The sequence below is a fragment of the Kogia breviceps genome, chromosome 6 (assembly GCF_026419965.1).
Source record: "Kogia breviceps isolate mKogBre1 chromosome 6, mKogBre1 haplotype 1, whole genome shotgun sequence".
Taxonomy (NCBI): domain Eukaryota; kingdom Metazoa; phylum Chordata; class Mammalia; order Artiodactyla; family Physeteridae; genus Kogia; species Kogia breviceps.
In genome coordinates, this window is record NC_081315.1 from 75,086,509 (window position 1) to 75,110,842 (window position 24,334).

Below are 24,334 nucleotides of genomic sequence, written 5' to 3' on the forward strand. Positions count from 1 at the left end.
AATGCACCAACATTCGAATTATAGGGGTCCCAGAAGAAGAAGAGAAAAAGAAAGGGACTGAGAAAATATTTGAACAGATAATAGTTGAAAACTTCCCTAATATGGGGAAGGAAATAGTTACTCAAGTCCAGGAAGCACAGAGAGTCCCATACAGGATAGATCCAAGGAGAAACACACCAAGACACATATTAATCAAACTATCAAAAATTAAATACAAAGAAAAAATATTAAAAGCAGCAGGGAAAAAAAACAACATGCAAGGGAATCCCCATAAGGTTAACAACTGATCTTTCAGCAGAAACTCTGCAAGCCAGAAGGGAGTGGCAGGACATATTTAAAGTGATGAAAGGGAAAACCTACAACCAAGATTACTCTACCCAGCAAGGATCTCATACAGATTTGATGGAGAAATTAAAACCTTTACAACAAGCAAAACCTAGGAGAATTCAGCACCACCAAACCAGCTTTACAACAAATGCTAAAGGAACTTCTCTAGGCAAGAAACACAAGAGAAGGAAAAGACCTACAATAACAAAACCAAAACAATTAAGAAAATGGTAATAGGAACATACATATCGATAATTACCTTAAATGTAAACGGATTAAATGCTTCCACCAAAAGACATGGACTGGCTAAATGGATACAAAAACAAGATGCATATATATGCTGTCTTCAAGAGACCCAATTCAGACCTAGGGACACATACAGACTGAAAGTGAGAGGATGGAAAAAGATATTCCATGCAAATGGAAATCAAAAGAAAGCTGGAGTAGCAGTTCTCATATCAGACAAAATAGACTTTAAACAAAGACTATTACAAGAGACAAAGAAAGGGACTACATAATGATCAAGGGATCAATCCAAGAAGAAGATATAAGAAGTGTAAATATTTAGGCACCCAATATAGGAACACCTCAATACATAAGGCAAATACTAACAGCCATAAAAGGGAGAAATCGACAGTAACACAATCATAGTAGGGGACTTTAACACCCCACTTTCACCAATGGACAGATCATCCAAAATGAAAATAAATAAGGAAACAAAAGCTTTAAATGATACATTAAACAAGATGGACTTAGTTGATATTTATAGGACATTCCATCCAAAAAACAACAGAATACACATTCTTCTCAAGTGCTCATGGAACATTCTCCAGGATAGATCATATCTTGGGTCAAAAATCAAGCCTTGGTAAATTTAAGAAAATTGAAATCATATCAAGTATCTTTTCCCACCACAATGCTATGAGATGGATATCAATTACAGGAAAAATCTGTTAAAAATACAAACATATGGAGGCTAAACAATACACTACTTAATAACCAAGATATCACTGAAGAAATCATAGAGAAAATAAAAAAATATCTAGAAACAAATGACAATGAAAACATAACGACCCAAAACCTATGGGATGCAGCAAAAGCAGTTCTAAGAGGGAAGTTTATAACAGTACAATCCTACCTTAAGAAACAAGAAACATCTTAAATAAACAACCTGACCTTACAGTTAAAGCACATAGAGAAAGAAGAAAGAAAAAACCCCAAAGTTAGCTGAAGGAAAGAAATCATAAAGATCAGATCAGAAATAATTGAAAAAGAAATGAAGGAAACAATAGCAAAGATCAACAAAACTAAAAGCTGGTTCTTTGAGAAGATAAACGAAATTGATAAACCATTAGCCAGACTCATCAAGAAAAAAGGAAGAAGCCTCAAATCAATAGAATTAGAAATGAAAAAGGAGAAGTAACAACTGACACTGCAAAATACAAAGGATTATGAGAGATTACTACAAGCAAGTATATGACAATAAAATGGACAACCTGGAAGAAATGGACAAAATCTTAGAAATGCACCATCTTCCGAGACTGAACCAGGAAGAAATAGAAAATATGAACAGACCAATCACAAGCACTGAAATCGAAACTGTGATTAAAAATCTTCCAACACAAAAGCCCAGGACCAGAGGGCTTCACAGGCGAATTCTATCAAACATTTAGAGAAGAGCTAACACCCATCTTTCTCAAATTCTTCCAAAACATAGCAGAGGGAAGAACACTCCCAAACTCATTCTACAAGGCCACCATCACCCTGATACCAAAACCAAAGATGTCACAAAGAAAGAAAACTACAGGCCAATATCACTGATGAACATAGATGCAAAAATCCTCAACAAAATACTAGCAAGCAGAATCCAGCAGCACATTAAAAGAATCATACACCATGATCAAGTAGGGTTTATTCCAGGAATACAAAGAATCTTCAACATATGCAAATCAATCAATGTGATACACCATATTAACAAATTGAAGGATTAAAACCACATGATCATTTCAATAGATGCAGAGAAAGCTTTTGACAAATTCAGCACCATTTATGATAAAAACCCTCCAGAAAGTAGGCATAGAGGGAACTTTCCTTAACATAATAAAGGCCATATATGACAAACCGACAGCCAACATCGTCCTCAATGGTGAAAAACTGAAACCATTTCCAGTAAGATCAGGAACAAGACAAGGCTGCCCACTCTCACCACTATTATTCAACATAGTTTTGGAAGTTTTAGCCACAGCAATCAGAGAAGAAAAAGAAATAAAAGGAATCCAAATCAGAAAAGAAGAAGTAAAGCTGTCACTGTTTGCAGATAACATAATACTATACATAGAGTATCCTCAAGATGCTACCAGAAAACTACTAGAGCTAATCAATCAATTTGGTAAAGTAGCAGGATACGAAATTAATGCACAGAAATCTCTTGCATTCCTATACAGTAATGATGAAAAATCTGAAAGAGAAATTAAGAAAACAATCTCATTTACCATTACAACAAAAAGAATACCTAGGAATAAACCTACCTAAGGAGACAAAAGACCTGTATGCAGAAAATTATAAGACACTGAAGAAAGAAATTAAAAATGATACAAATAGATGGAGAGATATACCATGTTCTTGGATTGGAAGAATCAACATTGTGAAAATGACTATACTACCCAAAGCAATCTACAGATTCAATGCAATCCCTATCAAATTACCACTGGCATTTTTTACAGAACTAGAACAAAAAATTTCACAATTTGTATGGAAGCATAAAAGACCCTGAATAGCTAAAGCAATCTTGAGAAAGAAAAACACAGCTGGAGGAATCAGGCTCCCTGACACCGGTCAGAATGGCCATCATCAAAACATCTACAAACAATAAATGCTGGAGAGGGTGTGGAAAAAAGGGAACCCTCTTGCACTGTTGTAGGGAATGTAAAGTGATATAGCCACTATGGAGAACAGTATGGAGGTTCCTTAAAAAACTAAAAGTAGAACTACTATACAACCCAGAAATCCCACTACTGGGCATATACCCTGAGAAAAGTATAATTCAAAAAGAGTCATGTACCACAATGTTCATTGCAGCTCTATTTACAATAGCCAGGACATGGAAGCAACCTAATTGTTCATCAACAGATGAATGGATAAAGAAGATGTGGCACATATATACAATGGAATATTACTCAGCCATAAAAAGAAATGAAATTGAGTTATTTGTAGTGAGTTGGATGGACCTAGAATCTGTCATACAGAGTGAAGTAACTCAGAAAGAGAAAAACAAAAACCGTTTGCTAACACATATATATGGAATCTAAAAAAATAAAATAAATAAAATGGTCATGAAGAACCTAGGGGCAAGATGGGAATAAAGACACAGACCTACTAGAGAATGGACGTGAGGATACGGGGAGGGGGAAGGGTAAGTGAGGATGACAGGAGAGAGTGGCAGGGACATATATACACTACCAAATGTAAACTAGATAGCTAGTGGGAAGCAGCCGCATAGCACAGGGAGATCAGCTCGGTGCTTTGTGACCACCTAGAGGGGTGGGATAGGGAGGGTGGGAGGGAGGGAGGGAGACGCAAGAGGGAAGAGATATGAGTACATACGAATATGTATAACTGATTCACTTTGTTATAAAGCAGAAACTAACCCACCATTGTAAAACAATTATAGTCCAACAAAGATGTTAAACAAAAAAAGACCAAAAAAAAAAAAAAGAGTTATACAGCAGAAACTAACAGAACATTGTAAAGCAATTATACTCCAATAAAGATATTTTTTTTTAAAAAAGATACACACAGAAAGTTGAATATGATTATATTTAGTAGAAGGAAATGTTAAAAATATTCATAGTGGTTATTTCTGTGGCATGGTATTGATGGTGCCTTTAATTTTCTTCATTGTCCTTTTTGTATTTTCTGATATTTCCAAAAATTAACATGTATTATTTTAAAATCAGAAAACAAATGGAAAGATAAAAGTTATATGTGGTTTTCCATTGAACTTTTAAGAATTCCGTACCCGAGAAAACACTAGTTTGGGCTGCCCAGCATTTCCAGATACTCCTTCCTTTGCTGGGGAAGCCAGAAGTGTCAATCGCACACTGAGGAGGGAAGGTGGGGCCAGGGTGGGGCAGAGCGAGGAGAGAAGCTGAAGAAAATGGTCACGTGTAGTGACTCCTGATGGCTTCCGAGGAAGTAATGGGCCAGGGTGGACGGAGTCCATCAGACCAGGGCTAGAAGTGGGGACTCGAAATCCTAAGAGCTTCACCCTCTCCCATTTCTTGGGTCTCAGTTCCTTAATGGAATAAGGGCTAAGTCCCTCTTGCCCAGTAAGCTGAAGAGTTGCTCTATGCTTTGGGATCTTTCAGTGAAGAGCGCTCCGGTTTAGACAATTGAGCTTGGGCCTCTGGGAACTCTGGGAAAAAGTACATGGATAAATGAATAGATGGATTAATGTGAAGTTATCCAAAAAATGTCAAGAGGACCAAGGCTAGAAGAAAAAAATGCTTAAAATATTTTCAGATTCAGAAAAGTCATATTCCTCTTGGTAAGTGACAAAAATGCCATGAAGCCAAAGCTTAGGCAAAGTTTTGTGAAAGGGAAGTTGCTCATACAAAGATAAGCTCTGCAGGTCTTATTCTTTTAAAAACATATTTATCCCTCCATTTAACAAATATTCCTGAATACCTGCCTGGTGCCAGGCGCTGCACTGGAGCAGGGTTACCAGAGAGAATGAGGCAGAGGTTACTGTGCCTGGAGCTGTGAGCTGTCATGGAAATTGGCCGTTTTTGTTTTCTTTTCATGTATTCGCTCTTCATTAATCCAAGAGACATTTATGGACCCCTCACCATCTGCACCAGGCACTGTGGTTGGCACAAAGAACATACACACTGTCTTTTCTTTTAATGGTCAACGAGCCTGGGGGATGGGGAGAAATGTGAGAAAATCAATATCTGTAATAAGAAGCCCAGTTTAGCTGGGAGGGGGCGGGGAAAGCTTCTCCAATAAGGTGATGCTTGTGCTGGGCTGTGGAGGAGCCATTCATTCCTTCATTCATTCACTCTTGTATTCAACAAATCCAAATTTAGGCTGCACACAATTCCAGGTGCTGAGAATAGAATGAGAGTCTGGTGGGAGAGAGAAATAATAAATACACAAACAAGTACATCAAATGATTATGGCTATAAAAGGCACAGGGGAGGATATAAATGGGATACTGTGATGAAGAACAGTGGCGGTGGCAGCCAGGGAGAACAGCACTCTTGAATTTAGAAGGAGTGGAAGGACAGTCAGCAAAGGGCTTTCTGAAGAGGCTTTATTTAAGCTGAGACCCAAAGGTTGAGAAGCACCTAGCCATGCAAAGAACTAGGGCATTCCCGACCAAGAGAACAGCAAGCTCAAAGGCCCTGAGGTGGTGACAAGAGACAGGAAGGAGGCCAGTGTGGATGGAGCATTGGTACTGGAGGGGAAGGGTGGACGGGTGAGCTGGGCCAGGCCGTGCTGGGCCTTGTGAGCCATGGTAAGTAGGCCACCGAGGGGCAGAAGAGTGACAGATCTGGTTTATGCTTTAAACCATACATATGGGCATCTCAGGAGAATGGATTGGGGGGAGATGTATGGGGTGGATGAGAGTAGGAGCAAAGAGATCTATGAGGGCTTCTGCAGTAGTCTTGGTTAGACATGGTGGCATGGAGATGAGAGTTAATTAGTAAGGAGGATTGGGGAAAAGGCAGTGGGAAGTCTTCTGGGTAGAGGAAATAATTTGTGCAAATAAGAAGAGTGAACAGACATTTTAGGAAATGACAGGTAGTTCTTTGTAGCTTGGAGATGAAGGTAGAAATGTGGGAAAGGGTCACATCATAAATGGTATTCTATACCAGACTAAGGAGGTTAGATATTATTCTGAGGGCAGTAGGAAACCACTGGAGAATTTTCAGCAGGAAGGTTCCATGAACAGACATGAGCATTAGAAAGATGTGTTGAAGGAGGGATTCAAGGCAAGTGGAGGGGGTACTGAAGGTAGACAAGACCAATGGTATTGAGACAAGCTAGGAAACCACTGCTCTTAAGAAAGAATGGGACGGGGAATCCTGGCTCTGCTACTTACCATCTCTGACCTTAGGCGACTTACTTAACCTCTCTGAGCTTTAGTTTACTCAACTACACAAATGGGAATATTACTTGACAAACTTTTCATGAGGCTTACATTAAATAGTAGTGGTAAAATTACCCTTTGTATCATTTCATGAAGATTACAGTAAATAAATGAAATGGCAGATGCAAAGAGGGTTACATTAAATGGTAGGGGAGAAAGTGTGGCTTGTAGCAGACACTCAGTCTTAATCTCCTCTCCTTCACAATCTCTATCCTGAGTATATTGTTCCAAAGTGCATCCCCAAATAGTGTTGCAAAATAATTAGCCATCCATCTACAGTATGATAACATCACTCCTCCATACAATCTGAATAAAGCATAAAAAGGAAAGTAAAAAAAGGAAAAAGAAAGTAAATCAAAACTGGAAAAAAATAATGGTATTTCCTCTTCCTCATAAACTGGAAATAAAAAGTTGGCTAAATTTTTCTTTATCCATTAAATCAGCATTAAAAAAACAGATAAAGAAAATAAATATCAGTTACATCTGTTAGATGAAACTCTATAACCTCGTTGAAAGTATTAGAGAAAATCTAATGCCGGGACAGCAAAGAGAATTTTACTCAGTTAAGACTGTGCATTGCATGGGTGGCGAGGACAATTCTGAAATACATAATATAAATCCGTTATCTGAAGCTCATGGCCAGATGTATTTCAAGTTCAGAATTTTTCAGATTTGAGAGAGATAATGTGGTGAATGTGCTGTGTATTCCATAACACCCCTGGTGTGGGGTTATTACTATTTCTTCAGTGAAATATGAGAATATTCATACTAAGTGGGATAAACAGAAACCCATGAAGAGCTTCAGCTTAGTGCAGGTGAGGTTTTCCTACTAAATGAGTTTGCGTCCAAGTTGGAAATAACTTTTCTTGCTCAGACCTTGGGGATTTTTGAATTGTTTTTAAGAGGTTGGGGGATCTAATGCCTTTCCCTGGATTTTGTGTACCCCTCAACCCAACCCCTTCCTTCACAGGGCTCACAGTGGCTGCAGGGGGCCTGGGTGGTTGGGGGTTCAGACCCAGCCCTGCCTTTACCCAGATGCCCTCCTCCTTCTGACTTCCAGGCCCAGCTGCTGACCTCAGCCGCCACTGGAGCCTTCTTCATTCATGAGGTCCTGGAGTCGCCCTCTGAAATCAAACCTCTGACCCTGTCCCACCCCGTCTACCACTCATGTCTGAACTTCAGTTCTACATAGCTCAAGTGCCCTCCTCCGGGACCCCCGATGTCCGGGTATGTATTTGGGGACAGCTAAGTGATTTGGGGTCTGCTCGGCAAATCTCTGGGGCGGGGTGAGAAGTAGCTTACATCATCAGTCTGCATTTTCTATCCCGGCTCCAGCGTTTCTAGACACTTTTAGATGTAAGTGTTGGGGTGGTAAATTTCGTTCCGACTACATTCAGATATGCAGGGAAAAAGAGTCGTTTCTTTACTAACTGATGATTGATCTGACTTTCCTCACAGGCTTCCTACCTTGCTTGGTAGAAATGGGGGTTGCATAAATTTAGTCCAATTTGATCAACTCTTCCATATTAGGGACAGTCTATTTAGGCAATAGAGTCCCTTGTGGATCTATATACCCAGTTTTTCAGACTTTTTCCTCATCTACTTCTCATTCCTGAGATAGCCATCAGAGTATGATGGACAGTCGGGTCCCTTGGTTACAGCAGCAATTTTCCAACAGCAGATACAGGGAACTGATTATAGTTAGAGAAAATCACACCCAGCCTTACGCTGAGTAACTAGGATTTATCATGTGGGCAAAAGTCCTCTGTCCTTGGGATTCCTCTCATCCTACATGACATATCCCTCTGTCTTGAAGCAGAGAGACTGAGCTCTACAAGTCTTATCCCACCTGTTTCTCCCTGTTTCTCTCCATAGTTTTTTGCACATGGATGTGGGCTTTTGACATTCCCCCCCGTTTCCAGTTATAAAATAAATAAGTCATGGGGATGTAATGTTGAACATGGTGACTATGGTTGATAATACTGTATTGCATATATAAAAGTTGTGAAGAGAGTAGATCTCAAAAGTCACAAGAAAAAAAATTGTAACTACGTATTGTGACAGATGGTAACTAGAATAAGTCTAGTTATGTGAAATGTGATCACTTCACAGTATATAAAAATATTGAATCACTATGTTATACTCCTGAAACTAATATAATGTTTTATGTCAATTGTATCTCAATAAAAAATCCTCTCTCCTTGAACAAATCTTGGCTTTTACATGCACTGTCTGCAAAATCCTATTTTGAGTCACGAACATGAAAATGCAAAAGAAAATACTCATTAATAGTTTTAAAAATATCACCTCTCATGATACATACAAAAAAGGGGAAAGGATTTAACATCAAGGTATTTATACTGTTTATAACTGTATGACAAAATTATGTGATGAAAAATTTTCTTATTTTAATTTTTGTTATTTTTGACTTTTTTATGATGAACATATACCACTTAGTTAAAATTTTTTCAGTTCTTTAAAAAATATGCCTGTAGCACTATCAGTTAGGAAAAGGCAAATTATGGTCTCTGTTGGAACAAATTTAAACTTGTCAGAGTAGTTAAATTAATTAGGTCTTAAATGACATTTAATAGCCAGGGTGGCAGGCCTGATACAACTTAGCAAAGACTTAGAAAATTAGGCATAATAGCGTACAGATTGTACTCCTGCAAAGCACGCTCAATTCAGGGGAAACAGTGCGTCAAGCGGGGTTCCTCAAAATGCTTCTGCATTTTAGTTTGTTCTTTCTTTTGGAGAAGTGCATGGGTGAAATTTCTAAGATAAAACACACGCCCATTTTTGTCGGCATTCCTCCTTCGTGTATTATGACAAGGGAATTACTGTGGGCTGTGTTGGAATATTTCATGTATGGATCATTGTAAGTCAATCCTGGGGGCACTTTTTTCCTGTAACAACGAGGGACATAAAGCTCCCTTTTTTTTGGTAAGTAGATTTCCTTGAAAAACTGAAATATAAGAGTTAGATTTATAATGTTCAGGAAGGTGTGAAACTCTCGAAGTAGAAAGAAGAGAGGGGCTTTTTTGCCATCACCGTCATCCTGCCTGGTCTGGGACAGATCTGGGTGAGGGAGGAAATGAGGGGACAAAGGAGAGGGACCAAGTATGCCTTGTAGAGTCATCTGAAAGAAAGTGCAGCTGAATGTCCCAGGCAGGAAATTTAAACCTCAGCCTTCAGGAAAGGAAAAAAGTTCAGAGGAAATTCTAAACTGTATTTTTCTTCAGGTAGGTCTGGTGGGAGTATCTTGCCCCTTGCGTGTGTGAAGCAATCAGAAACAGCCCCCATCTTCAGAGTGCAAAGTTACTCGCTAAGGGCTTTTCATTTTCCACTGTGAAAACCTCCACAGCCATGTCAGACACTGAGTCAAAATATAGCAGAGGGGGCTGCCAAACACTTCTAGGGCAAAGGTTTCTTTCTGTAGCTCTACCAGGCCCAGACTATTACCTGTCTGCTGCCTTCTAGGCTGGGTCTTAATCACTTCCAGCTGTGTTGGCTGCTACAGTCCCTCTGGCCCCTCCCCGTCTGGCCTCCCTGCCCTCTGCCTTTTGTGTAGGAAAAGTTAAGTATCACACTTAAATCCCCCCTTAGGACTTGGGGATCCTGAGCAGGAGCCTGGCCACAGTATCCATCTCCAGCAACAGATGGGGCGGCTGGCTTGCCTCACATGGGGTCTCCTTTCTGCCCCGGGGCTGAGCCCTGCCCCTAATCAGTTACAGCTAAGCACACAAAGGGAAGTAGGTTCGCAGGGCTCCAGTGCACAACCCCCCTCCCCTCAAACTGCACCCTGGTCCCCGAATCCCCTCAATTCCTTCTTAGGGATTGGTTCTTCGGGGCTAAATTTAACCCTCTCCTGGTTGTCATCTTGTGAAATATACATTTTTCTGCCAGGGTGGCTGGTATCTCCATCAAATCAATTCCACACAAGCCTTGGTGAATTGGGGGGATTGAAAATCTGTGGCTGGAGTGAGACTGGAAATTGCCTGGCATTGTGCCATGAATACCCTTTCCCTTACACATGTAGACATCATAGTCAATTGTGGAACGGCTCTCCTGCCCAATAAACTAAGGCTAAGGCTTCAGCATCCTCAACACAGCACATCAGGTAGACACTAAAGCCTGGAATGATTGACAGATTGGGTGAAGTCTCTGCTATCTTCGGGCTAAACCATAGGATGTATATTGGGCAGTAGTGAGCTACGAGTCTGGGTCAGTGGGCAGGGATTGCCTACATTAGTGCATCTCAAACTTGACCTTACATCAGAATCATCAGGAGACCTTGCTAAACACAGATTGTTATTCCCCACCCCCCACCCCGCACCCAGGGTTTCTGATTCAGTAGGTCTGCATGAAGGTCCAGGGGATGCTGCTTCTGGTCTAGGGACCGCACTTTGAGAACTACCAGTCTGCATCATATCAAGGAACTTGAACTCTATTCATCAGGCAGTATGGGATCCTTGAAGGGACTTTAATCTAGGTGGAAGCGTGTCGTGAGATCAGGTTTGCACTTTCCAATACTCAAACTGCCGTAGCGTGGAGGGTTGCCTTGAAGGGGGGGGCAGGAAGGCCAAACAGAGGCTGCTGTCATGATGCAGATGATCTTCACTATGAGGTGGTTCATATATTCTTAAAGAATGAGATCCTGGCAGCGAGATTGCACTGGGCAGCCTCCGGAAGCCTGAGAAAGATAGAAAGTTGAGAAAGATGGTATAGAAGAAAGCACTGAAAGGAGATAGGGAGCCTCAAAGACATGTTGGCCATTTCCCAATTTTGCCAAGGGCGGGCTGGTTCCCAGAACAGGGGACTGTGACCCGGCAGAGGGGTCTGCAGAAGTGACACTTGCCAGGCAGATCTGCCAAATCCGTATGGCTGACTCTCTCCCTCCTCCTCCCCTCCCTCTCTTTCCTGTGGGGAGATGTTACTGGGGGTAGGGGGGGCTGCTTAGAGAGCAGGTGGTGATAATTACCAGGAGACCAGCAGTTTCCCTGCCTCATCTTTCAAAGTGTCAAAAAAGGCTGACTTAGGAAATTATGGAGTGTAGGAAGCTTTCCTGATTTGTTCAGTTCAGTAATATTTGGTGGAGCCTGGTCATTCTGACTTAGTGGCTGATGTATAATTCTGAAAGGACACTGAAAAATATCCAAACTCTACTCATAGTGCTTTCCTAAGGAGGGTAGGCCTAGAATTACCAGCATACACACAGTAAAAGAGAATTCAGAATTTTACTACACATTCCAGATACGTAAGTGAAGCTACATCAGAATCTGAACAAATAGTAATAATAATAATAATAGCTGTGAAAGGTATCATGTCAGGCCCCTGCTCAACAATTATCCGTGGATTCATGTGGCTTTTGATCTCCCTTGACTCATCTACAAGCCACAAAATAGGTCAGAGTGGCTTGCTCTGAATCTGCTTTGTGCATTTTCACCTCTGGCTCTGCCCAGGCAGTTCTCCAGCTGTAAGATTCCTGAAACTTCCCTCCTTGCCTTAAGGTCTCTCTTAAGTTTACTTGCATTTATAACTTTTCTTTGAACACACCAACTCATGGCCATTCCTCTCCCTTCTGAAGTCCTATGGCACTTACTGGCTGAGTGTACACTTTGGGCCTTAGTATTGGCCTTCTGGTATTAGTTCCCTTTTTAGGAAGAAAGTTCTAGCTCCCCAGTGGATACTTTGAAGTCTGGAGCAACCAGGTCTCATTTGTCTGAAAGTGAAGCATTACACTCACATGAAACGTGCATGGGTGACATGGGGAATGTGGTGAAGGTCCAGGGGATGGACCTTCCATCATAAATCTCAGGAAGATGAAGTCTGTGGTTGGGCCCCACCTGGAACCAGTGACATGAACACTGCCAGCATGCTCTCTCTTCTTCTCCATCTCTTGTTTCTAAAACTTGCTGCATTTTGTCAAACTGGTGTCCTCAACAGCACTGGGAACTTGGCCAGCGGCAACTCTCTGACTCATTTTGACAATCAAGACACCAGAGAGGTGGTGGCCTCCTTCCTTGTTTTCAAGCTCAAAAAATTAGATTGACCTGGCTTAGGACATTCCTACCCTTGGACTAATTAATGAATTGTGGCTGTAGGGGAGGGGATTGTCTATTTCATGCTTGCTTCCTCCTTTCCAAAGAAGCCCAATTTGGTTATATCATTCCCCTCCTCCAGGTTGGCCAGGTGCTTCAGGGCCTCCAGCCCCAGCTCCAGCCTTGAGGGTGGTCCTGAATGGTCAAGGTCAGGAGCCAGCAAATCTTTTCTATAAAAAGCCAGAGTAAATATTTTAGGCTTTGCAGGCCATGTCTCTGCTGCAGCTACTCAACTCTGCCACTGTAGTGTGAAAGAGGCCATGGACACCGTAAATGAATGAAAGTGTGACTCCGTTCCAATAAAATTTTGTGTATAGGCACTGCAATTTGAATTTCATATACTTTTAACATGTCATGAAATATTATTCCTCTTTTGATTTTTTTTCAGCCATTTAAAAATATGAAAACCATTCTGACCCCTGGTCTAAACTAATCATCCGCCTTGCCAATGGCAGGTTTAGACCGGAACATGTGATACCCTTGGGCCAGTTGGATGTGCGATGAAGTCTGCTGGGAATCTTTGGGAAAAGGTTCCTCACATGTAAAAGGAAGCATGGCAGACACATCTCCTTTCTGTTCCTGGGCTGTGTCTAGCATGCATATGACTGCTGGGAATCCCGGGGCCATCTTATGACCAGCTGGGGGGCTGGACTGAGGACAAAGCCCTCATGTGGACACTGGCCAAGCTGAAAGATGGAAAGAGCCTGGGTCTTTGACGAAGTCTTTGAGCCACTGAATTAACCACCCTGGAATGGCCCTACCTACAGCCTTCTTGTGCTGTGAGTTTATAAATATCTCTGTTGTTTCAGCAATGGAGTTAGATCGTAGCTGTTAAATTGTAGCCGAAAGCAGCCTCATCTGTGAATACCACAGGACACCACTAAAGGGAGCTCCCAGAGCCCCCGCTGATTGGAGTGAGGGGCGGGGAGCAGAACACCTAAAGACCAGTCTGGAATCTCATTTTACATTTCCTCTTACCTTGTTAGACTACACCCTCATATTACCATGTGACTGAGCACTTCTCTTCCCTCAAATTCTATCTCTTCAACATTCTCACTGTCCTGCCACTGCAATATTGAGTTTTTAGTTCCTGCTACTGACTGAAATATTCCCAGAGATTGCTCCAAATGCACATCTGAAGCCCCATCAGTGAGGGGCTCAGCATGACCTCAGGTCTCCCAGATCACTCACCAAAGCACAGCCCAGAGAACGCCCTCTTGTGACCCTTGGCTTCAAGCATCTTGCCCTCCGCCCTTCCTGATTCCAGCCTCACAGGGATGATGCATTCACTTCTTGAGTTAAACTCCTCTTCCCAGGGATCCAGCCACCTTCCACCACATCCTTCCGCTCTCCCCAGCTTCTCCCGGGGAGAAGGTGCGCTCAGGTGCTTGTATAAATACAAGGCAGCCATTGTTGCCCAGCGTTTGATCACAGAGATGGCACAGGCTCCCGGTCCCAGAACACACCCTGATTTGACCTCAGACGCAGCAGCAGATCCGTTAGGCAGGGGTTCTTCTCCATTTACATCTCAGACAGCTATTCAGCCCGCTGCCCACGTTTTCCCACCAGCAGCTGCTTTTCTCTCTTTCTCCTCTGTGTTTATTTTCTTTGCCTGCACACCTTGTTTTTCTTTCAGGGGACCCCTACCCAGACCTGCCATCTGGTTCCCCTTGAAATAAAGTGTGGAGTGTGCAGAGGTAGCTGGGGAGTGGGGGGCGAGTCCCTTGGAGCTCAAGCGGCTGCCTGCAGAGAGGCACTGAACCCCAGCTGTGGAGAGGAGAGGAGATCCCAGAAAAAGTCCAAGGCAGGCCACACACCTCATTAGTTCATTTTGATTAGTCTCTTTTATCTGGTTGTTAGGAACAGTGAACAGTGATAGACGAGGCAGTCCTGAGATTTTTTTATCCCCTGAATTATATACAATTTGGCAAGATTAGATAAGCCATGGAGAAAGTACACAGATGTTGACACGTATATACAGGCTGACTTGTAAGATTATAGAAGATTGCCTGAAATCCCAATTCCACTGCGCTTCCTCCTTTTTCCTGCAAATTTGGAGGGGCTTATACTTTGTTAGTCTTCTTTGCCTTTTGGTCCTTGCCCATTTGTGCTGTTTCTTTTTCCATCAACCTGGGCTGAGAACCAGGGCCACTGTCCACCTAGACACAGCATGGACCTGCACACAGGCGCCCTATCCAGAGACAGGATGGCCACTAAATCTAGCTCCAGCTCAGCTTTCCAAGGAGAGCCCAGAGGAAGGAGTGTTTCAGGTAATTCCTCCACCCAGAGAGTATACCTTTTTGTAATTTGTTTCACCTGAGGGGTATCTTTTCTAATTTGTACAAAGGTATCACATAGACTGAGGGTCCTGTGCGGACCTCAGCCCTTCACTGCTTCCTAGAAGGGAACATCCACTCACACCAGACGTAAATGAGTTTCTAGTAAACCAAAGATTTGAAGGGTCCTGGGTAGGTGGTCACTTTGCACAATACACAATCTCACTCTTGTTCTGTCTCCTTTGTCCCCTTCTCCTTTCTCTGGGGGTTTTCATCCTTCCTGCTTGAATGTGCCCTTGGGAGCCTCACCCTCCACTTTCAATGAGTTATCCAAGTATTTCTTCCAAATAAATGCAAAGCTCTCCTTACAGTGGTGTCTGGTGAATAACATTTTCTCTAACTCAGTGTGCTGGCGGAATCCAAAAAAAAAAAGAGTTTATCTTTGTTAAACTAGAATACACTGCGTGTACCACATTGCTAAACAGCATTGGTGGTAGAAGTAGAACTGGTGAGTTTAGGAGCAGGAAACAACGCAATTATTCTCCCCTCCACTCTACCTGACATTATAAAAACTTTTTCTATGTAACTACTACATTTATTCTCACAAGATGTGTGTTTATTTTCATTATAAGAACAGTTGCAAAGCAGAAACTAACACACAATTGTAAAGCAATTATACTCCAATAAAGATGTTAAAAAAAAAAAAAAAGAATAGCTGCACTTCTGTGATTAAACTCTAGTCCCATCTAATAGTGAAAACTACTTCCTTTGACGTGGAAGTTCCCATCCCCCAACCCCTACAGGTGTGCTTGATTCACCTTGCAGTGCTTGGCCCGACACCTCCGCCCCCAGCCTACCAGGTGGCCCTGGGTCCTCCAGGATTGAAGTGGAGGAGGAGGGGGCGTCAAGGACAGGAGAGGTGTGTTTGACACCCATGTAATCTTGTGTTGGTTCCCTCCGGCCCTGGCAGAAGTTTAAAGCTGAGTTTCTCTGAGCCTGCTGGATGTTCAAAGCTTTTCCTTTTATTTTGAAGTACATTTGTGGGCTCTTGGGGGTTCCCTTGCTGGACCCCACCGGCTGTAACTTCAGCAGACAATCCCCCTCAGCTTTGCATCGGAAGGTACTTCTCCAGTCTCCTTTATGTTGTGGTTTCTACAAACATTTACTGTGTCTTCTGCATTTACTCTGTCTTCTGCATTTCCTGTAAGATAGTACATAGAGTTAAAGGTTTGATCAGAACCGGTTTCCATTTTCTGCAAGATTACTCTTGGAAATGTTGAGAACTTCCTATTGCGTCGCATAATGTCTGGCAGTCTTTCTTTTTTGTTAAGTTAAGATTGGTCAGTGGGGTCAGATGTTACCAGCCTGATCTGGACATCTGCTTTGACCTAAAGATTTTAGCAGTTATTAGTGATTATTACCTAGATCCATAATTTCACTAGAATATCACCCTTTTATATCCACTCATAAATAAAAGGAGTCCGTTCTAATTCTAACATCCTAATGCATTAATTGGCCTAATTTCTCCTGTAAAGAAGGACTTTCCTTCAACAATTACTTGGTTTCCCTGGGATACAATCCATACAGGAAAGGCAGAATAAATACTTGATTGTTTCCCTTTATTTACCAGTTTCTAGAATAATAAGTTGGTTCCCTAGCATCCTCCAGAGATTACCTATTAGAGGGTTTTTTTGTCTCATTATAAACTAATAGATCCTAATATATTTGGTGTGTCTCAATCCACTGCGGTTATTATTTTTATTGCTGCTTAAATTGTCCCATCTTTGGTCTGTGGGAACCTCTTCATGTTGGCTCCTGAGTCAATGTGACATGACCCCAGTGTTCTTTAATACCTTCCTTCCTTTGTAGTACAACAATTAATTTTGGCCCATTTAAAATATTTTCTCTCCCAGACCCAAACTACTTTTTCAAAGAGCCCTGCTTCTTTTCAGTTGGAAATAGTATTTAGAGAACACATCTGGGCACTACAGATACTTGTTATTGGGTGGGTCATTATTTCTATACCTTTTCATTGGTCAAGTCCAGGAACCTTTATTTAAGAAAATATTTATTTAAGATGGGAAGGGAACCAGAACAGTTTTTTTTTTTTTTTTTTTTTTTTTCAGTATGCAGGCCTCTCACTGTTGTGGCCTCTCCTGTCGCAGAGCACAGGCTCCGGATGCGCAGGCTCAGCAGCCATGGCCCACGGGCCCAGACGCTCCGCCGCATGTGGGATCCTCCTATACCAGGGCACAAACCCGTGTCCCCTGCATTGGCAGGCGGACTCCCAACCACTGTGCCACCAGGAAAGCCCCAGAACAGTTTTTTAAAAGTAAAAGAATGGAAAGTGGGAATCAGTGCATATCATAAGTAAGAAAGGTAAGTATGCATTTATGAAAATTCTGTTTTATTATATTTTATGTGTGTATATACAAAAGACAGATTATTCAATATCTAAAAATTATATAATTTAAATCGTGGGTCACACTCCAAGAAAAGCTTTGAAAGCGCTGGAAAAAAAATCAGTTGTTTGAGCTGCAATAAAGAACAGCCCCATGTATTGGAAGATTGCTCATCACCTTCAACCAAATGATCTATCAGGTGTTGAGACTTTAAAATCAAGAATCCCTTATCTAGGTTGTCCACTCTCACCACTATTATTCAACATAGTTTTGGAAGTTTTAGCCATAGCAATCAGAGAAGAAAAGGAAATGAAAGGAATCCAAATCATAAAAGAAGTAAAACTGTCATGGTTTGCAGATGACATAATACTATACATAGATAATCTTAAAGATGTTACCAGAAAACTACTAGAGCTAATCAATCAATTTGGTAAAGTGGCAGGATACAAAATTAACATACAGAAATCTCTTGCATTCCTATACACTAATGATGAAAAATATGAAAGAGAAGTTAAGGAAACACTCCCATTTACCATTGCAACAAAACGAATCAAATACTTAGGAATAAACCTACCTAAGGGGACAAAAGACCTGTATGCAGAAAACTATGACACTGAAGAAATAAATTAAAGATAATACAAACAAATGGAGAGATATACTATGTTCTTGGATTGGAAGAATCAACATTGTGAAAATGACTATACCACCCAAAGCAACCTACAGATTCAATGCAATAGCTATCAAACTACCAATGGCATTTTTCACAGAACTAGGACAAAAAATTTCACAGTTTGTATGGAAACACAAAAGACCCCGAATAGCCAAAGCAATCTTGAGAAAGAAAACTGGAACTGGAGGAATCAGCCTCCTGGACTTCAGACTATACTACAAAGCAACAGTAATTAAGACAGTATGGTATTGGCACAAAAACAGAAATATAGGTCAATGGAACAGGATAGAAAGCCCAGAGATAAACCCACACACCTATGGTCACCTTATTTTTGATAAAGGAGGCAAGAATATACGATGAAGAAAACACTTCAATAAGTGGTGCTGGGAAAACTCGACAGTTACATGTAAAAGGATTAAATTAGAACACTCCCTAACACCATACACAAAAATAAACTCAAAATGGATTAAATACCTAAATGTAAGGCCAGACACTATAAAACTCTTAGAGGAAAACAGAGGAAGAACACTCTTTGACATAAGTCACAGCAAGATCTTTTTTGACCCACCTCCTAGAGTAATGGAAGTAAAAACAAAAATAAACAAATGGGACCTAATGAAACTTAAAAGCTTCTGCACAGCAAAGGAAAACATAAAGAAGACCAAAAGACAACCCTCAGAATGGGAGAAAATATTTGCAAATGACGCAACTGACAAAGGATTAATCCCCCAAATTTACAAGCAGCTCATGCAGCTCAGTATCAAAAGAGGCAAATAACCCAATCGAAAAATGGGCAGAAGACCTAAATAGACATTTCTCCAAAGAAGATATACAGATTGCCAACAAACACATGAAAGGATGCTCAACATCACTAATCATTAGAGAAATGCAAATCAAAACTACAATGAGGTATCACCTCACATCAGTCAAAATGGCCATCATCAAAAAATCTACAAACAATAAATGCTGGAGAGGGTGTGGAGAAAAGGGAACCGTCTTGCACTGTTGGTGGGAATGTAAATGGATACAGCCACTATGGGGAACAGTATTGAGGTTCCTTAAAAAACTAAAAATAGAAGGACCAAACAACTCAGCAATCCCACTACTGGGCATATACCCTGAGAAAACCATAATTCAACAAGAGTCATGTACCACAATGTTCATTGCAGCTCTATTTACAATAGCCAGGACATGGCAACAACCTAAGTGTCTATCGACAGATGAATGGATAAAGAAGATGTTGCACATATATACAATGGAATATTACTCAGCCATAAAAAGAAATGAAATTGAGTTATTTGTAGTGAGGTGGATGTACCTAGAGACTGTCACACAGAGTAAAGTAAGTCAGAAAGAGAAAAACAAATACCGTATGCTAACACATATATGTGGAATCAAAAAAAAAAAAAAAGGTTCTGAAGAACCTAGGGGCAGGACAGGAATAAAGACGCAGACATAAAGAATGGACTTGAGGACACAGGGAGGGGGAAGGCAGGGAAGGGCAAGCTGGGATGAAGTGAGAGAGTGGCCTGGAAATACATACACTACCAAATGTAAACTAGATAGCTAGTGGGAAGCAGCCACATAGCACAGGGAGGTCAGCTCAGTGCTTTGTGACCACCTAGAGGGGTGGGATAGGGAGGGTGGGAGGGAGACGCAAGAGGGAGGAGATATGGGGATATATGTATATGTATAGCTGATTCACTTTGTTATAAAGCAGAAACTAACACACCATTGTAAAGCAATTGTATTCCAATAAAGATGTTAAAAAAAAAAGAATCCTTTGTCTGTATTTTATGGGTTTTTTAAATTACCACGCATCATATTTGTAATGAGAAAATCAAAGCAAATAATAAGGGGAAAACTTTACAGGAACAAAAGAGTGAGTTTAGTGTCACACGGATGCCCTCTGGATGTTTTTTCTAGACTTTTAATGTGGTCATAAAGAAAGCTAATTTGTTCTAGTTCTTTCTTGGAACTTTAAGGACCAACATTTCAAATGTTTTAAAAGGTCAGAGTAATAATGGTCCCTAGACTGGAGGGAAGAATATATGGGAGAGGTGACAGCCTCCTAACTAGGTTGACAACCAGTGACTTTGCTGTCCTTGAGACTTTACTATACCCTCGTTTGCACATTTGAAAAATAGCTTGCCCATTAACCACTTATAGCCTCAATGAAATTGTTAAAAAGGGAATTATAGAAAGTCCTTTGAAAACTATAGTACCTTCTGCTACTACCCAGGAGACAGAAACAGATAGGAGTCTGGGCTCAGCTTTGAATATGAAGGTAATTCAATCAGGCTTAGTTTTCATATTCCATCAAGCAGTGGAAACAGGGCCGTTTCCTCTTCATTCTAATGTAGATTGCAGGTGCACGTATCAAAAGATAATGAAATTCTAAAAGCCCTAGGAGAGCCTAAAGCCACACTGGATTGACTGCATAACAATTCAAAACTGGAATAAGGGACAGGAGAGCTATAAAACGGATGGGATTCATTTTTAGATATGAAGTTTAAAAGAAACTGTTCTTGAAACTCAACGTTTGCGAGCCCTGCCGTTTTTATACATTTTAGAAGCAGTGTGTGAAAACTCACAGACATTTTCTTTCAATAAGGCACACCAGGAAATGTGCAGTAAAACTCAAAACTTCACAAATGCCTGCCCAAAGGCAACTGATACCCAGCCACTTACTCTATACCCATGCTTCTGCTTCGAGCCACCAGCATTTTAAACAGCCCTGGGGACACCACTCACCAGACAGAGGGGGGTGGGTGTTTTAGGAGAGTGATCTCTCTCTGTCTTCTCATTCTTTCATTCATATACATGTCACTTCACTCTTCCACACCTGCGTGCTCACTCGCTGTCCCTCTCTCCCCTCTGTGCGGTCATGGGGAACTCAGCACCTCTTTGAATCCACTCAAACAAAAGCATTAGTAAGAAAGGCAGCTTTTGCTAAACACTGAAAGAGAGACAGAGGGGAGGGTTTGCAACACCCATCCCACAGCAAGCCACTTAAAAAATTCCTTAAAGATGTTCACAGATATAAAAAGCAGACTTGTGGTTTGCAAAGGGGAGGACGCGATTGTGAGTTTGGGATTAGTAGTTGCAAACTATTGTATAGAGAATGGGTAAAAAACAAGGTCCTGGGCTTCCCTGGTGGCGCAGTGGTTGAGAGTCCGCCTGCCGATGCAGGAGACACGGGTTCGTGCCCTGGTCCGGGAGGATCCCACATGCCGCGGAGCAACCAAGCCCGTGAGCCATGGCCGCTAGGCCTGCGCGTCCGGAGCCTGTGCTCCGCAACGGGAGAGGCCACAACAGTGAGAGGCCCGCATACCGCAAAAAAAAAACAGAAAAAAAAAACAAGGTCCTGCTGTACCGTACAGGGATCTATATTCAATATCCTGTGATAAACCATAATGGAAAGGAATAGGAAAAGTTTAACAGAATCACTTTGTTGTACAGAAGAAATGAACATGACATTGTAAATCAACTATACTTCAATAAAATAAATTTTAAAAAAGATGTTTATGTTCTCCAAAGTCCTGTCTCAACCTCACCCTCCATCCTGAATGATTTTCTTCCCCCTCTTCATCTTCTCTGTTAAGTGCCCCCTGTCTTTTCTCCATACTCTCTCACTAAGATGATCCCAGGAAGTTCAAACTCTTCCAACTTCTATTTGACAGATCAACTCAGCTGCCTCTGTTCCTGCCTCTCACCTGAAACTCATTGCAAGGACCCAGCACAAGAAAGGATTCTCCAGTTAATAGAACCCCTACTCCTTAGAAAGCAGACTCCATAATTCATACATTCAGCAAATACTGAGTGCCTGCCATTTGCCAAGCATTATTCTAGGAGGTGAGGATATAGTAGTGAGTGAGCATCATTTTCTATTTGAGCCGCCTTTTTGTGTCTTATCACTACCCCATCCATCTCACCAAGACATTTCTTCCTAACACACATAGTATTCTCCAAGAGAATTCTGATGGATGAAGTCCACATCTCACTGTATTTATTAATGTTTCATGTATTCTTTTATATTGTTAATATGTTTTTAGTTAAAAGACAACCACAAACTGAGATAATACTATTTCCTATCTAACATAGTAGAAGAGATTTTTTAAGGTAATACAAGCTGGCTTTGACCCCAAAATGGACTGGAGTGAACACAAGCACTGGTCTGAACTATCCAGCCCTTTGGCAAGAAAAGAGAATTCTCATTCAGAGTTTTGGAAAGCAACCTGGCAAAATGGATCAAGAACCTGAAAACTTCCCATATTCTTTGACTCAGTAATCCTACTTTGGGGAAATCTCTCTTAAGAAGTAATGAAGTAATGCTAAGTCTGAGAGAGATTTATGCATCAAATTGTGAATTTAAGAAATAGAGACACTCCAAATATTCATCAGTAGAAGAATGGCCAAGTAAACTCTGCAGTATTGCATCAAAGGAATATTGTGAAATCACAAGGTATGATGGTAATATATTAGTCTTCTCAGCTGCCATAATGAAATACGAGGTATTCTAATAATAAACTAGGTAATGTAAACAACACTAATTTATTTTCTCACAGCTCTGGAGATTGGAAGTCCAGATCAAGGTCCAGCAGGGTTGGTATCTGGTGAGAACTCTCTTTGTGGCTTCTGCTGGTGAGACAAATTTGCAAGCGGAAGCAAAACTGGTTTCTTCCACAATGGGGGAGGAAAGTCAAGTGAATGTCTATGTATGCGCACGTCTATGTACAAGAACTATTTTTGCATTGCTATCAGTTATTTACAATTTACAGAATTGTAAAATAGTTCAAAGACAATGGAGGGTTAGAACAGGATAACTTGGAAGGGTGTGATCTAAACAATGTATAGCTTTGAAGTGCAAATTTTCCCCTATCTTAGCAAGAAAAAAAACCAATATTTATTTATACTTATTATAAATAACTCCTCCTAAACCTATGCATATTAAAAACACTAGTAGAAAATCCTCCCTCGTTAAAAGAAATATATGTATATATATATATACATATATATATACACATATGTGTGTATGTGTATGTGTTCAGGGGGGGTTATTTTACTTTTCTGTAATTAAAAAAATTTTTTTCCTTAATGAGCCTGCATTATTTTAAGAAAAATAATTTTGGAATCTTAGTGTATGAAAGAAATAGTGTTTCCAAACCTTACTTCTTCCATAAAACTTTTCTTGATAAATTTCAACCATTTCCCTTCACAGTTTTCTGCTGACTCCACATTTTCAAACTGATTTTCATTTGTTTGTCCTGTGTGTTTCAGGACTGCCCTTCCTATTAGATTGAAAGCTCTTCAAGAGGAAGAATCTGTCCTCAGTTCCCTGTGTATTTTGTTGTCTACCTATGAAACTACTACCTGTTTTTTGAGCAAATACACTGATTAGATTTTACTAGGTCAGCATTTCTCAAATTGTGTGCCGAGAGTCTCTAGTTCTTGGAGGTCCTCCACAAATGAAGAGTTTCCTAAACAAATACCTTTGGGAACCCTGCACACTTTATATCCCTGTTGAGGATTCACAATGCATATTAGCACATTAAAGGTTCTGAAAAGTCCTGCAGTAAATAAACCTGCTTAACTTACTTTAACTCAACACTTCTCAAACATATTTCATATGAACACTTTTTTAAAAAAAAATGATACCTATTGACGTTGGGTGTTTTCTGAGATACTTTGTGGGAAATAAATTATTAACTCCAAGAAGACAGGGATAGAGATTATATCTTATTCATCTTTGTACTTGACCTTTCATAATGTTGTCTGATACATAATAGTGTTGGACAAAAGTAAGTATTTTTGTGTGAATGAAGAAGTGCCTGAAGGTGAGCTTCTATGAACCAGTGTGATGTATGTTAAGCAGCTTTAGGGAAGGGAGGGATTGATCAGGTTTTAAAATACATTTAGGAGTTTTTTTAAACCTGAGTCCACATGAAGCTGGCCAATAGAAAAATGTATGAAAATATCCCAATCCCAGGATGAAAACTAACTCAGACCTGGAAGATTTGCTAAAGATATTGTAGCTTACGGGACAGGAACCATGTATGCACAGAATATCCAGACTGCAAGCAATATATAAGATCACCTAGTTCAATTCTTCTCAAAATTTCTCCCTGACATACCCCTGTGGGCCAAGGATAGTGAACACATGCTCTGAGGGAGGTCTATGGGAGAAATCTAACTGGCCAAATACAAGCAGGAAGCTTTTTGGAGTTTTGTATTTTATCTTAAAATAAAAATGTCAGTTCTATGGATAAAGAAGATTGTGGTACATATATACAATGCAATATTACTCAGCCGTAAGAAGAATGAAATATGCCATTTGCAGCAACATGGATGGAGCTAGGGATTATATACTAAGAGAAGTCAGTCAGAAAGAAAGACAAATATCA